Below are 15,232 nucleotides of genomic sequence, written 5' to 3'. Positions count from 1 at the left end.
GTTCCCATACGTTTTCCAGTTAGTTGGCACGAGTTTGCGTCACATTCCAGAAAATGAAATTGTACAGAAACCGTAAAATTTGCAGAAACCGTAAAGGATGAACACCATTATCAGGAAAAGCAACACAGTAATCTATCATCATGTTTTCATAAGGTGTAGTATTTGATCATTATTTAACAACACAACATGGATTTTGTTCCCATTTCTTTCCCATAAGAATTTTCAATAATGAGACAGAGGAATCAACAATCATGTTGATCAAAATTTTCAGAAAACCCCATCTTTTCATGAATTAAGAGATCATACATAATTGTTTATGGAAAATCACAAACTCTTAAACACATGCTCTGATACCACATGTAAGTTATTCATCAGCAATTCAATAATTCATGTTCAATATTCTACATGCAAGAACATGATACAGGATCTTTAGAGATCATGATTTTCACATAAGAGCGTGCCTTTCTCCATTAGTGCGGAAGAACTTTGATGATGGAAGATTGTTTCTCAGAGTCTTTACCCTCTGCTTTCCTTGTATCGTCTATGACAGGGATCTGATACAACTTTTATGGGCAGACTATGAAGGAGAGAATTCTGAGAGATAATCATAATCAGAGACTCACCATTTTTCTCTTTATATAACTGAACCATGTCACCAGTCTTCCCATTAATGCGAAACGTCAAAACGTCAATTACCATTAATGCAATACGTTACCATAATGCAAAACGTCAAAACATCAATTACCATTAATGCGAAACATCAGTTACCATAAAGCCTCTTTTATTATTAATTAAATCAATTGACACACATTACACATGAGACACAAATAGTTTTACAGTTAACACTTGATCTATTGACATCTTTGCCTCACCATATTTGTACGTTGTGCAATGTGTATCCTATATTTTAAGTCTTCATGTTTATAATTATTATGTTATTATAGTGTTGAATGTGCTCATTGAAATATGTTTCTGTTTCGGGTGCAAAGGTTGGTGTACAACCTAGTGCTGCTGTATGTGATGGTGTCCACCGCATTGCATAGTTCCTTGGACACTTAACCTAAAGATTGAGTATATGACATAAGAGATGAATTATGATAGGTGAATGGCTATTTCGAATTGTTGCTGTAATAATATGCAGAATATGACTTTAAGATATTGTACGATGTACCATGATGGTTTGAAAAATTAAATCATTTAGCATGAATATGTGGTGTCCATCGAGTGATGTATGCTATGAAAAATTGTCCAAACTGGTGTGTATGTCTATGTGTCATGAAAAAATTCTATTACGAGGGTACACCCATATGGTTTGGGAGGAATTATGGACTAATGAGAATATACTAAGGATTTCTTAGAATGTTATGGTCATTGTGTAATAACTACTGTTATAATCCAGGAGTGGCCACATCTTATATTGAAGGTTCTAGCAGAAAATTTCTGCAATACTTTTGGTCTGAATACCTTCTTTAAATAATTGCATAACTGGACTTAGGAGTATCGAAATTTCATGAAACTGGTGCCATTTAAAAGCTGATTCATTAAGCTATAATTCTGCAGATTTTTAGCCTGTTTGAAAATACCTAGTGGCTGCGGTTCCCTTAGGAAGTTGACTGGTTGTCTCTGATGCCGTCATATATTTATAATTTGAATAGCCAATTTCCCGGACACATATCTCAGTCTAGAGACCTCCAAACAGTGTGGTTCCAGTTGCGTTGCAAAGCTAGATAAGTATGTTATATGCGTGTAAAATTTCAAGACAATTGACCAAACATGTAGATATATAGTTATGTCGGTTTAAAGATGACTGCTCTGTTCGGTATCTGAAATAGAACCGCTGACTTGCTTGTTGCATATCTTTGACCTCAGGTACCTAAATGACCTAATTTTTGGGGCTATAATACAAGGAATTAGAGTATATTTTTTTTTAAATGGAAATCTTGGGATTTTTGTTGGGGCACTATAACCAAATAAGTCCAATTGGAACTAACTAGGCTTTAAGTGATCATAAGCTATCATCTCATTTATGTGACAAGTTTGTGAATGATTGTTTGATAATGTTTAGGGACTACCAAACCATAGTAAAATTTCATGTCAATAATAATAAAAGAATTGACCTTAATGTAAGCACTCTGATGTTGTGTGATTACTAGTTAACAGGCATGACATTAAATCCTTAACTTGAATACATCGTTGCAAATTCCGTGCTTAAAAGTTCGATATCTGTTTCGGGTGCATTATCATAGGTTGTTATTAATTCGAAATGTCTTTATTGAATAAGTATATTGTTGCGTGAATGGATGAGATTAAATTTTGATTTAAGTAAACTTTGGATTTGGTGTCTTTTTGTATGTGGTTTTGTGCTGTGATTGTGACTTGTTATTATATATGGAAATGCAACTATAGTTAGGAATGTTGAATACGCGTCATGTGAAATTAAATTCTGAAAGTTTGGTCTGTCGTGGTGAACTATGTTTGGGTATCTGTTCTAAAATTGTAATGTGTGTCAATGATTGGGAAAATTCCTATCATGTTAATGGATCCTCTGATTAGTGGAATCAATTACATCTGAGGTACCTACGATAGCGGAAAGCTCGGGGAAGTTTTCTCATATGGATGTTTTGACGAGCGGGGCGTACCATTTAACAGGATATGTATGAAAGTAGGATAGGAGTTTTAAGACTTGGTGAAGATTCCTCTCGTTTGAAATTTAGAATGTAATGTATTCTGTTTTATTTGTTTGACTTCCTGAACGTTAATGAGTAGAGATTTCTGTTTGCGATATTATTCGATGAGGTGGAATTATTGTAACATGCGTGATGAACTTATAGATACCTACCTGGATATAATGTAACGTAGCTTATGAATAAAGTCATGTTAGACACTTAAAATAGGAAGATTTTGGGACAGTAGGACGAAGTTTGGGGACAAACATCAAAACAAGGTGGGGAGAGTGTAACATCCCGCGAAAATTAGAAACATATATAAACTGCCTTGAGTAATGTTAGTACATGTTTTAAATTCGAATTGTTTGTGGATACACTTAGGATGGAATTAAATTGAAGTAGGAAAAGTATTATTGGAATATCTCACTCATTATGAAAGTTATATAAATTTTAGTTAAGGACATGGAAGCATGGCTTAAACTCGAATTATATTTATAAAATTAAGGTGGACCTTATATTACAATAGGAAAATTATTTAACTACAAGTAGGGGTGATTATATATTTTAGGAATTCAAAACCCTAATCAAAAGGATAGGTGAAACTTTAAGACATTAATTTTGAAACCATTCTTCCCTTGAGGGCCGATCAGCCCAAATGTCTCATGGTGGGCCTTAAGCAACCTTCGTGCCCATGAGTAGAAAAAAAGTCTGATCATATGTATAATCCTTATTGGCCCACTCTTTATGCATGAAATTCTATTGGTTGGAAATCATACATCTTTTATTATCATTTCTTCCTCCAATCGTGCGTACAATGAAGAGATAACAAGTCTGATAGTTGTTTTAGCTTTGACTGAACCTCAATACCGATTGTGAGGCCATCGTGTTCCCCCTCCTTCTTCCTAGGCATTGTAAAAGTAAGTCACAGGGCTACTTGTTAACTGTTTAATATCCCTTATAGTCCCAATGGCTTTCCAAAACTGTGGACTCCATAGAAGAACACCGTGAAACTAGAGTTTAACTCATTCCATTCATCGCCCCACCTAGACCGTGAGTCTTTCAAGAGAGAAATTGTCATCTAAGTCCCCATAGTTATTCCTTCCCCATTCGGCTGAGGATCCACATGCAAGAAGGTGAGATGTTCGCCCATTTTCTGGTTCCCTCCTGCGCGACTTGGTCCGATTAAGTTCTCCTGGTGTACGCATACCTTGGGTTCGATTCGAGCTGTCTCCCGTTGCATGCAGCGCGTGTCCAAAATTCAGCATTTGTCCCTCTGTCTCACTTGTGCGCAGCCTAACCCCAACACTAAGGAGATTGAAATCCAACTTCTCCTCACCACCTCACTGCCCCTCTTGGGTTCGGCTGATGACCCTCACATAAGGAGGTAAAACATTCCCTTTCTTACTTATCTCTCATACCTGAATCAGTCCGGAGTGACCTTTCCTTCTGCATGCAACCGATTGGTGTTGATTTAGTTTCCTTTCTATTACGTGCAGAAAAAGAACCTGACCTCTTGGAACTTAGGAAGACATGGGACCGCCTCTGTTCTATTCATGATTGTGGTGTGTAAGCGAAAAGGTACTAATATAATTCGTACATTACTCTTTGCTTCGGTCTACATGTAAGATTTAGGAGGAGTAGTTATTGTCATATATGTTCTTTGTTTCTGCTCCCTGGACCGTACGATTAACAAAGGTATGCAAGCATTAATGGAAAAATTACTTGAGCGTGGAACTTGGCTCAGCTAAAGTTTAGAAGCTGCACTTTTGAAATAAACAAAATATTTAATTTTGCTTGAGTAGGAAAACCGTATATGTGTGTGTATAAATTGAGAGGCTAGATTTTTGTTGTTGTGTTCTCATTACCTCTGCCTTGTGAATAGTCTTGATAATAATTATGCAAAAATAAAAAAAAGGAATGATTTTGAACTTAGTATAATGCAGTGTTAGTTTCAGAACTGCTCATGAAGTTAACATCAAGTGGTTAGACTCTACATGTGTTTTGAAATAAATGGACAGCCTGCTTTAGGCCTCATGCTAGCGCACAACTATTTTAGGAGAATTGTTGTACGGGCCAGAAATATTAGGAGTGATATTATTAGATAAGTAGCTGAACCTTTATGAGCTTGAAAGATTGGATTTCATTGCGATAATGAGATTATAAATTGGCTAGAAGTCAGAAAAATTGGTTAGTAAAATAATCTTGAAAACCAAATTTGTGTGTGTTGGAGACTTAGGATTTTATTTTGATAATGTGTTATCAATTAATGAGAAGATAGAAATGGGTGAGCACAAGAAGCATGGTAAATCGAATGAAATACAAGAATAAAGAGGCATGCGAATTTCGTATAAATAGTATGTAATATGAATGAAATTCTGATTTATTGCACCATTGATTAGGTGCGCATAATTATTAAAGTGTGGGCTGGTTTTGGTGTCGCTGATTAATATTTGGACACGCGAGGTATGTGTTAGGTGGTATTACCTTTTGTGACTGCTGGCTAGTACATGGATTGTGAATTGTTGCTCTCATGTTTTGGATCTGGATTCTGTATACGATATTCGTATTCTGTTCATGGATATAATATGCTTGATATTCTGTTGAGGAGAATAATTGTTATACAGCATTCTGATATTGGAATCCATGAGATATATGTATCTTGATTATTATCTAGTCATGCATATACACCTCATAATGCATTTGTTTCTTTTGTGTGTGAAGCATATCATGGCATACATGCACCAATTTCATGCAGCACATGGACTAGAATATTTATATAAATATGCATACGATTGAGCACACATAATATAGGCATACCTCGGTACCAGGGCAGGGGACACTTGGCTTCCGTCCCATAGGTTACAGTTGGAATCCTTCTGTTGGAGCCACCCAGGATAATCCACTGTATCTGTTAGTGTTATGTGCACAGTAGTGCTATGAACGTACACTTCTAGTATTATATACGCACTATGATTATGATTCAGTGATACGTGCATTGTCGTGCTATGAACGTACACTTTTGGCGTTATATACGCACTATGAAAATGGTTAGTACTTGACGGATTGGAACTGATGATGTGATTGTTTTGTAATTCTGTATTTAGTTAGTACTGTTGCATTACTGGTTTTGTTGCAACACTACTGAGATTTTTCTCACCCCTTTGGGGCTGCTATTTTTACAAAATAGCAAGAGGACGAAAGAGCTTTTGAAGACATGATTATATGGATATCTGCTGTTATGTGCTGCTGTTTGGGCTTTTGCTGTTGCTGTTTGTTTGATGGATGACTGTATTAAATTGAGTCGTTTGGATTGCTGTTGGATTATGATCTTATTGTTGTTTTAAGACCTTGTATGATCAGTAAGTAATTTGGAAATAATTTCTAGAAATGTTTTGCGAAAATAATTTCTGACGTTTTATTAAGTATTGGTTTTTAAACAGTTTTGCGAGCACTTTACGAGTTATGTTACGAGGGGAAAACGAACTCCGATTTACTATTATTTTATACGCACGGGAAGCCCCACGTGTCTAGTTTTTGATTATGTAAACTTTACAATAGAATTTTGAGAACCTGATTTTATACAAATTTTTCAAGACAACAAGGTCTACCAGGGAATTAATGTTTTCAGCAAGTTAATGAAATTAGAAAGTATACACTTATTTTTGTAAACAACCTGACTTCAATTATAAGTTTAATTAGCAACGTCAAAATGATTTTTCAGTGTTTAAAATATATGACGAACAAACTCTAATTCCGCTTAGCAAACAACTCTCTTGGGTGCACACAAGGGAGGGTGTTACATATCCGGATATGGATATCCGGATATTGATATCCGGATATGGGATTCTGGATATACAATATCCGGATATTGCCAGAGAGATATCCGGATATTGGATATCCGGATATGCCTCTGACGAATATCCGGATATTATGGGATTTCGTAGAACAGTAGTTGTGCTGTGTGTATAGTAGGCTATTGGGGGTTTATGGACCCTAGATTGATGAAGTTGAACTTATGTAGTTAATGAACTAAGTCAGAATCATGTGATTGAGGGCTTGTGGCTTTGTTGGAAGCCTTAAGACGTAAATCGTAAAAGGAGAATGTAGTCTTTATGTTAATGCTTTTGAGCTTTGTATGTTGATATACTTGCTAGTCCTAAATCAGATTGTGATCTGCTATGTGTTGGACTTGAGCTGGGAGGGCTCTTGGCTTTGGATAGTGAGCTTGCAAGGTAAGCTTTTGTGTCCTCGGTTTAGCCATGTTGTGGTTCCACCATGTCCCATGGGAGTATGGTTATATGTATGCTGTGTTACATGCTTTTGATGTTTTGAAAATGCTATTGAGCTGTTATATGCTAGTGCCTTTATGATATGCATGTTGTGTTCCACCTATATGGTAAGCCTGAGTATGTAGTACATACAATATGGTGAGGCTGTGGGTGAGGTGCGAGCAGTGTTCCTTGTACTACATGTAGGTGATAGACGTATTCTTGCATTTCTCTGGCGAGTAGAATAGTGATAAACACACATGGCATAAATATCTGTTGCACTGCATAGTTTTGGAACTGATATTGATATTCCTGCTTTTAGAACTTATATTGCACATGTAAGTGAGCTTGGGGTGGAAGATCCTTGAGGACCGCTTGTCTTATTTAGATTTCTAGTTTAGAGATCTCACCCCACGTTTGGGGAATGCTTATTTTAGGATCAGGTAATATGGGGGTTGAGGCCCCAGGTGGCAGGAGGCCGGAGCCGAGTTAGATATTGATGATATTATATGCTGACTTGTTGGATGCTGGTTATGCATGCTGCTTTTATGCTTTTAGCTTCTTGATGACTTTGGAGTATTTATGTTGAGACTTGGCCGTTTATGGTGTTAATTTTGTGAGCATGGGGATTGTCCATGCCACGTAGACTTGTTATGTCTTAGTTTTATTTGGAGTTGTAATAATGTATCAAGATTATTGTCCAGATTACGTGATGTAATGTCGTGACTTAGATACTCACTTTATATTTTATATTGAGGTATTTCAGTTAGTTGTCTTGCAATTTACATACAGGCATTGTTTTTATGAAACTAGTTAAGTAATCAACTTGGCTAATTATAATGACGTCATAATTGGAAAAGAAAAAGATATTCCGCAATTTTTAATTAAGCGCAGCTTAATACAATGTAATGTTAACAAACCGAGTATACACGGGGTGTTACATTTTATGGTATCAGAGCAATGGTTCAAGGGAAAAGCCTGTATGTATTGCAATAATTAGGATGTTTGGATGTGTCTGTCTTGTGTGTTTGCTGCGTTGGTTTTATTTATGATAATGCATATGTGATCACATTGCGTGGGTCTGATCAACTCATAATTTATGTAACTTGTGCAGAGTCATGGTAGGATCCAAGAGAACACGAGACACTGTTGAGGGTCAACCCGACCCAATCCTGACTGGATTGACTGAGATGCAGGAGGCCACTAGACTGGCCAACGTGGCAATGATGGACGATGTTAGTGAAGCGAACCAGAAGGCCACAGAGGATGTTCTTGAGGCGAACCGGTTGGCGAACATGACTTTGATGAGGGTCATGTTGGAGGAGATGAGAGATGGTCCCGCTGTTGGCCAGTTCCTACCGCCACAACCTCCACCGCTACCACCTCTGCCGCCTCCACCTAGTGTTCAGGTTGAGAGCCTGAGTCACATTGGTAGTGCTACTCACGTCATAGGGGTGATGGAACCCTTTTATGGAGCCTGCTGAGGACCGTGACGTGATTGACCGTCGGCTGAACGCTTTCAGAAAGCATAAGCCGCCTTCTTTTGATGGGTCTTTGGATCCTATTGCTGTGGCGAGGTGACTGCAGGCACTAGACAAGATCTTCTGGGTCATGCAGTGTACAGATCCGCAGAAGTTGATGTTCGCTACTTACATGCTGCAGGGCGATGCCCATGAGTGGTGGACGAACATTTCTCACGTCTACGAGATGCAGGGCCACGGGATGACATGGCCATTCTTCAAGGATTGCTTTCTGGGTCAGTACTTCCCTTATGACGCATAGGAGAGGAAGCAGGGAGAGTTTGACAGGTTGGTTCAGTGCTCGTTGTCTGTTGACGAGTACCTGGCCAAGTTCAACCAGCTGGTGAAGTTTGCACACTTCCGGATGGCGAGGCCTACTCCGACGTTTTTGGCTGCTAAGTTCCGCAAGGGACTTAGTGAGGATAATGCTGGTTACCTTGCTGGTTCTGCTTCGAGAGACTTTGGGACACTGGTGCAGCAGTGTCGTGATATCGAGGACTTCCACGTCTCGAGTAAGGCCAAGAAGGCCAAGGTTGCTGAGGCGACGAAGGTAGCTGGTAGTTCCACTTCTTGGAAAGACAGGAAGTTTGCTGAGAAATGCAAGGGAAAATAGTTTGCAACTAGGCAGGCGCTGACACGAGCTGTCGAACTCGCACAAATTAAAAATTATTTTTTATTAGGGTTCAGAAAATTTGTAGTAAAGTGGAAACCTAAGTCGTCTCTCAAGGAGTTTGCAAGGATCTTAATCGCTCAGTTATAAAAATAAAAATAAAAATAAAATGGAAACCAAATGAAAATGGAAACTAAATGAAAAGAGAAAATAAGGAGAAATTGAAACTAAAGAAAAACGGAAACTAAAATGGGGGGTTTAATATGATTGTAAATTTAAACAGAAATAAAATAAAATAAAAAGTAATCAAAATAAAAGCAATCAACCCAAGAATTGGGATTCCAAAGATATCCATCATTGGACAAATAATTACCAAATCGTGATTGATCTCAATTGAATCAGAATCCTTATTTCCAATTGAGAACCCTCAATAAGCGATAGCTTAGCGTTTGGTCGAATAAGACACGTCTACTCGCGCAATCGCAGAGTATCAACCCGTTCGACTTGAGCTCATTGGGTTAATCAACCTAACCATTAAATCTAATGATTAATCTCTTTCATAAGAACACAATCGCGTATCTCATATTGAACACCCACAATCGCGCGATGCCAAACCGAGTTGGAAAAAGAAACGCATTTGGTTCAAAATGAGGCGTAGGTCCTCCGGATTCAACCATGGAATCCTCAACCCTTGTGTTGATTACAGAAAAGAGGAGACAGAAAAGACAAAAATTCTATTAATTTCAAAACTATAAAATTCAAATTCAAACGAAAGATGATTACAAGGTCCCTACTCTCACCCTTTTAACCCCTAATCGAGCTGGGCTTCGGGATCTACAAATCCAACCCAAAATAAAAGGAAACAAAACAGAATTAATGGCTTTGGTCCTAATGTACAATGGGTTCAAAATTATAACTTAAGTCCAAACGTCAAAATAAATTTCCAGCAAAACACGTCCATCTTGGGCTCAGGTTTAGACCATCTTCCCGTCCGAATTGGGCTTCAGTTACCGAAATAGAGATTGTAGCCCTTTATGTTAGCTGCAAAACACAACAAAACAGAGTCAATCGAACATCTGTAGAGTGAGATATGGCCAAAATACGAAAGTAGTGTAAATTATGACGAAAATCAATTAAACCCAATTAAAATCTATAATTCTGGTTTGACCCAATAGACCTTTATTTAATTCAAATAAAACCTGAAAATACCAACCAAGAGTAATAAATAAGTGTAACAAAATATGTGTTATCAAATTCCCCCACACTTATTTTTTTGCACTCCTGGGCAAAAACTAAAATTGAAAGCAAAGATACATAAAATATACAAAGATCACAAATCTTCAACAGATAAACCAATCAGGACATAAATTCCCTAATCTCAAATCACAAGACCTGCTAATTTCAACTGTACATGCCAATTACAGAAAATGGTTCTTCAGAGGATGCTCTCAATATTTTTCTCTCATGTGTATCAGGTAATCAGTGTATCACTCAAATCTACTCAAGAAAATCATTATACCATAGGCTTGCTCAAATTCTACTTCTCCACTGCTACTAACAAATGCATGCACAAATCAAGAGGACTTTATGTAGGGTTGTAATGGGGCTAAGGTGAAGGTATGAATAAAATATGGAAAAGAAAGGTTAAATATCCAAGAAACTTAAAAGAGCACTAGCAAAATAAAAATTATACTAACAAAATATAACTGAAATAAAAAAAAAGAAAAACACAACATAAAGATGAGAACTTTTTTTTTTCACTTTTTCATTTTTTTTTCAAATTTTTTTTTTAATTTCAATTTTTTTTTTGTTTTGTTTCTTTTCTTTTTCTTTTTCTCTTTAAAGTAAAAAAAAAAAATTATAAAATGAATACTCCTCCCTCACACTTAAAGTGTTGCACGTCCCGGGAAACCTCCACGCTTAAACACAAAATTACAGTGAAACCAATGCTCAGTAAATCTCCAGAGTGTGGAATTAATTGGTTTTTCCCTTAGGCTTGTAATGTGGCTTAAGAAATAAAGGATATAAAGGCTCAAAGGGGCTCACCAAGGGATAATAATGTAAAGGATGGCTATCTGGCTAAAGGGAAAAATTAAAGAAAAAATGCCTCTATCATATTCATGCATGTAAATAAAATATGCAGTTTCAAAAAGAATAAGATCAAGTTCTAGAGAATAAAGATCATGAGCAAAAACACACAGGAAAGAGGAAGAATGGCAAAAGATGTAATCTATTCATACAAGACCAAAATCTCACAAGGGTAAAACCAAATTACGCAATCAACATAACAATATCAGTCAACAAGTAATATAATCCATGAGTCAAGAATTAAGCCTGATTAGAATAATCTATCAAAAGAAATATGTCCAAGTTCATTCCATGTTTAACTTAACAATTATCAGAAAGAAAAGGAAAATCCACTTATTCACAATTAAAGTTGAAATAAAAATTGCAAAGAAAAGGAAATAAAGAAAAAGGAAAAGAAGACTCCCTATCCTCCTTAGGGAAGGTAAATGGCATCAGTGAGACTGATTTGTGCCTCCACAAGCTGTTGTTGGATTCCCTCATAAAAAGGCTTGAAGCAATGTCCATCCACATGTGAAGATCCTCTCAGTCGGCTTATCACACTACTCCCTATGATTAATTTTCTGCATAATTGAAACAAAAGAAGGAAGAGGGTAAAGAACGATAGAAAACGATGCAAACTCCCCGGCAACAGCGCCAAATTTAACACGAGCTGTCGAACTCGCGCAAATTAAAAATTATTTTTTATTAGGGTTCAGAAAATTTGTAGTAAAGTGGAAACGTAAGTCATCTCTCAAGGAGTTTGCAAGGATCTTAATCGCTCAGTTATAAAAATAAAATGGAAACCAAATGAAAATGGAAACTAAATGAAAAGAGAAAATAAGGAGAAATGGAAACTAAAGAAAAACGGAAACTAAAATGGGGGGGTTTAATATGATTGTAAATTTAAACAGAAATAAAATAAAATAAAAAGTAATCAAAATAAAAGCAATCAACCCAAGAATTAGGATTCCAAAGATATCCATCATTGGACAAATAATTACCAAATCGTGATTGATCTCAATTGAATCAGAATCCTTATTTCCAATTGAGAACCCTCAATAAGCGATCGCTTAGCGTTTAGTCGAATAAGACGCGTCTACTCGCGCAATCGCAGAGTATCAACCCGTTCGACTTGAGCTCATTGGGTTAATCAACCTAACCATTAAATCAAATGATTAATCTATTTCATAAGAACACAATCGCGTATCTCAGATTGAACACCCACAATCGCGCGATGCCAAACCGAGTTGGAAAAAGAAACGAATTTGGTTCAAAATGAGGCGCAGGTCCTCAGGATTCAACCATGGAATCCTCAACCCTTGGGTTGATTAAAGAAAAGAGGAGACAGAAAAGACAAAAATTATATTAATTTCAAAACTATAAAATTCAAATTCAAACAAAAGATGATTACAAGGTCCCTACTTTCACCCTTTTAACCGCTAATCGAGCTGGGCTTCGAGATCTACAAATCCAACCCAAAATAAAAGGAAACAAAACAGAATTAATGGCTCTGGTCCTCAAGTACATTTGGTTCAAAATTATAACTTAAGTCCAAACGTCAAAATAAATTTCCAGCAAAACACGTCCATCTTGGGCTCAGGTTTAGACCATCTTCCCGTCTGAATTGGACTTCAGTGACTGAAATAGAGATTGTATTCCTTTATGTTAGCTGAAAAACAAAACACGAACGGAGTCAATCGGACATCTGGAGAGTGAGATATGGCCAAAATACGAAAGTAGTGTAAATCTGGAAAATTATGACGAAAATCAATTAAACCCAATTAAAATCTATAATTCTGGTTTGACCCAAAAGACCTTTATTTAATTCAAATAAAACCTAAAAATACCAACCAAAAGTAATAAGTAAGTGTAACAAAATATGTGTTATCAGGCGCCTGGTCAGTTCAAGAGGACTGCTTCACAGCAGGGGAGTGTTGTTAGGCCTCCTTCCACTCCGAGGTGTTCGGAGTGCGGAAAAAAGCATGCTGGACGTTGTGCTACCGGGAAGTTGATTTGTTTTCGGTGTGGCCAGGAGGGCCACTACTCCAGAGATTGTCCATCGTCGACGGCGGGAGCTGCAGCGATTCGGGCAGTTCCATTACAGATGATTCCTTTGGCGTCTACAGCGGCTCCTGTTATGCCACCTGCCACGTGGCGAGTTTACACTGTGGACCGTCAACAGTCGGACCGAGTTCTGAGCCTTGTCAGAGGTATTGTTCCCATTGGGGAATTGTTGTTGATGTTTTAATTGATCCCGGGGATACGCATTCCTATTGCAACCCCGATTGTTGTGGGGCTCGAGTTGCCCATGTTTGCGCCTTCTCCACCGTTGCGGTTGATTACCGCTACCGGAGGAAGTTTGATACTACCACTATACATTGAGATGTCGTGTTCTAGTGGGATGGCCGTGAGTTCTCGGTAGATCAAATGGGATTGCTGATGGCTAATTTGGAAATCATCCTTGGTGTGGATGGATTGTCCAATAATTGTGTGATGATTGTTTGATTGATTATTGTGCCTAGTGAGTGGTGATGTCTCCGTGTGTTTTCACAACCAGTTCCTCGCCTTTATTGCTGCGGGTTAGGAGAACCTTGTGAGCAGGGACATTGGTTATGTCATGATTGGGAGGTTTGGTGAGTTGGACACGGAAGGATATGACTGGCATTCCTGTGGTGAGGGGATTCCTCGAGGTGTTTCCTGAAGAGATTCCTGAGTTTCCGCCACAGAGGGAGATAGAGTTATCCATTGAGTTGTTGCCTGGTGTGGGGCCTATTGCATTAGCTCCATACCGGATGTTCCGCCTGAAGTAGCTGAGCTGAAGAATCTTGTTGGGAGTCTTTCGGTGAAAGACTTTATCCGATCGAGCGTGTCTCTTTTGGGAGCACCGGTCATTTTGTTGAGGCAAGAGGCCTTACGCCATTACTTAAGCGTGATGGTGCTCTATGTGAGGATATGAAATTCTCTTCAGGGAAACTGAGTGTGTAACACTTGGAAATTGTGGCAAGGCCACGTGTGATCTTGTATATGCAAGGCAGTGCATGTGCAAGTAGTGGTGAGTTGAGTGGTCTCCATGACTCTAAGATTTTTATGATTATTGATATGTGTCATGGGTAGTTGACATGTTAACGCCATGGATAGTGTTAAGCATGAAATAAGTATGGTGAACTGTGGTAATATATCAATGTTATTTCACCTTTGACTGACTCTCGATTTTGCAGATACCATGGAGATTGAGGTATACCGTTACTTAGAGTTTTTTAGCTATTATGTTATTGAAATTGAAAATTTTGCAGGTGTACGTGAACTAAGGTACGTTACTATGTGAATGGGTTGGTTAACTAACACGTATTGGTGGAATTGAACATGATCATGACTTAGTACTTTGAAATGAATAGGAATTTATTTTGAGGATATTATTTACATTGCTAGTCTTGTTGAGGTTAGAGTCATGGAAAAAGACCCAACTCACTCGAGTGTTGTGTGGTTTAGAGTTGTGGGGTATGTAAGAACCTGCACCGTTAATTAAGGTATTTAATTAATTAATTATGCAAAATTAGGAAATGATTCCATAATTGACCCTAATAATTATTTATGAGGCTTAATAATCATAATAAGTGATTAAGAAGGCTGAAAGTCGCTTTTCGGAAGAAAAGTGCAGATACCGGTTCTGCTAGTCGGTATAAATGTGTGCCGAAAAAGTATCCCGGAAAATTAATGTAAGTGCATGATAATTACTAGAATAATATGTAGGACTTGCAAAACGAGTTTCAAGTCCAAATAATGAGAACTGGTGCTGGAAACCGGAACTGGCTTGGAAAAGCGCGTACCAGAAAAGTGCTCAGAAAATTATAAGAAAAATATGATAAATCTTAGAAAATTATGTAGTTTCAGAATCCAAAGTTTGGGATTAAAATGCTAAGCGTAGCAATTAAACTTAATATTGTGTGTTTAAGTGTGTTTGGGCTATAAATACTCATTTAAGGGCTCACAACCCTAGGTAACAGAAAACCAGCGTGAGTTTCTCTGTGGTGGCTGACCTCCTTTGCTGTTACATTGCCATTTACTCCATTTTGAGACTTTGTGATCATTTTATGCTTGTTT

This window comes from Gastrolobium bilobum, unplaced genomic scaffold (assembly GCF_033153095.1).
Source record: "Gastrolobium bilobum isolate Gb01-03AN ecotype WA unplaced genomic scaffold, APGP_CSIRO_Gbil_v1 utg14868, whole genome shotgun sequence".
Classification (NCBI taxonomy): domain Eukaryota; kingdom Viridiplantae; phylum Streptophyta; class Magnoliopsida; order Fabales; family Fabaceae; genus Gastrolobium; species Gastrolobium bilobum.
This window is presented reverse-complemented; position numbering follows the sequence as displayed.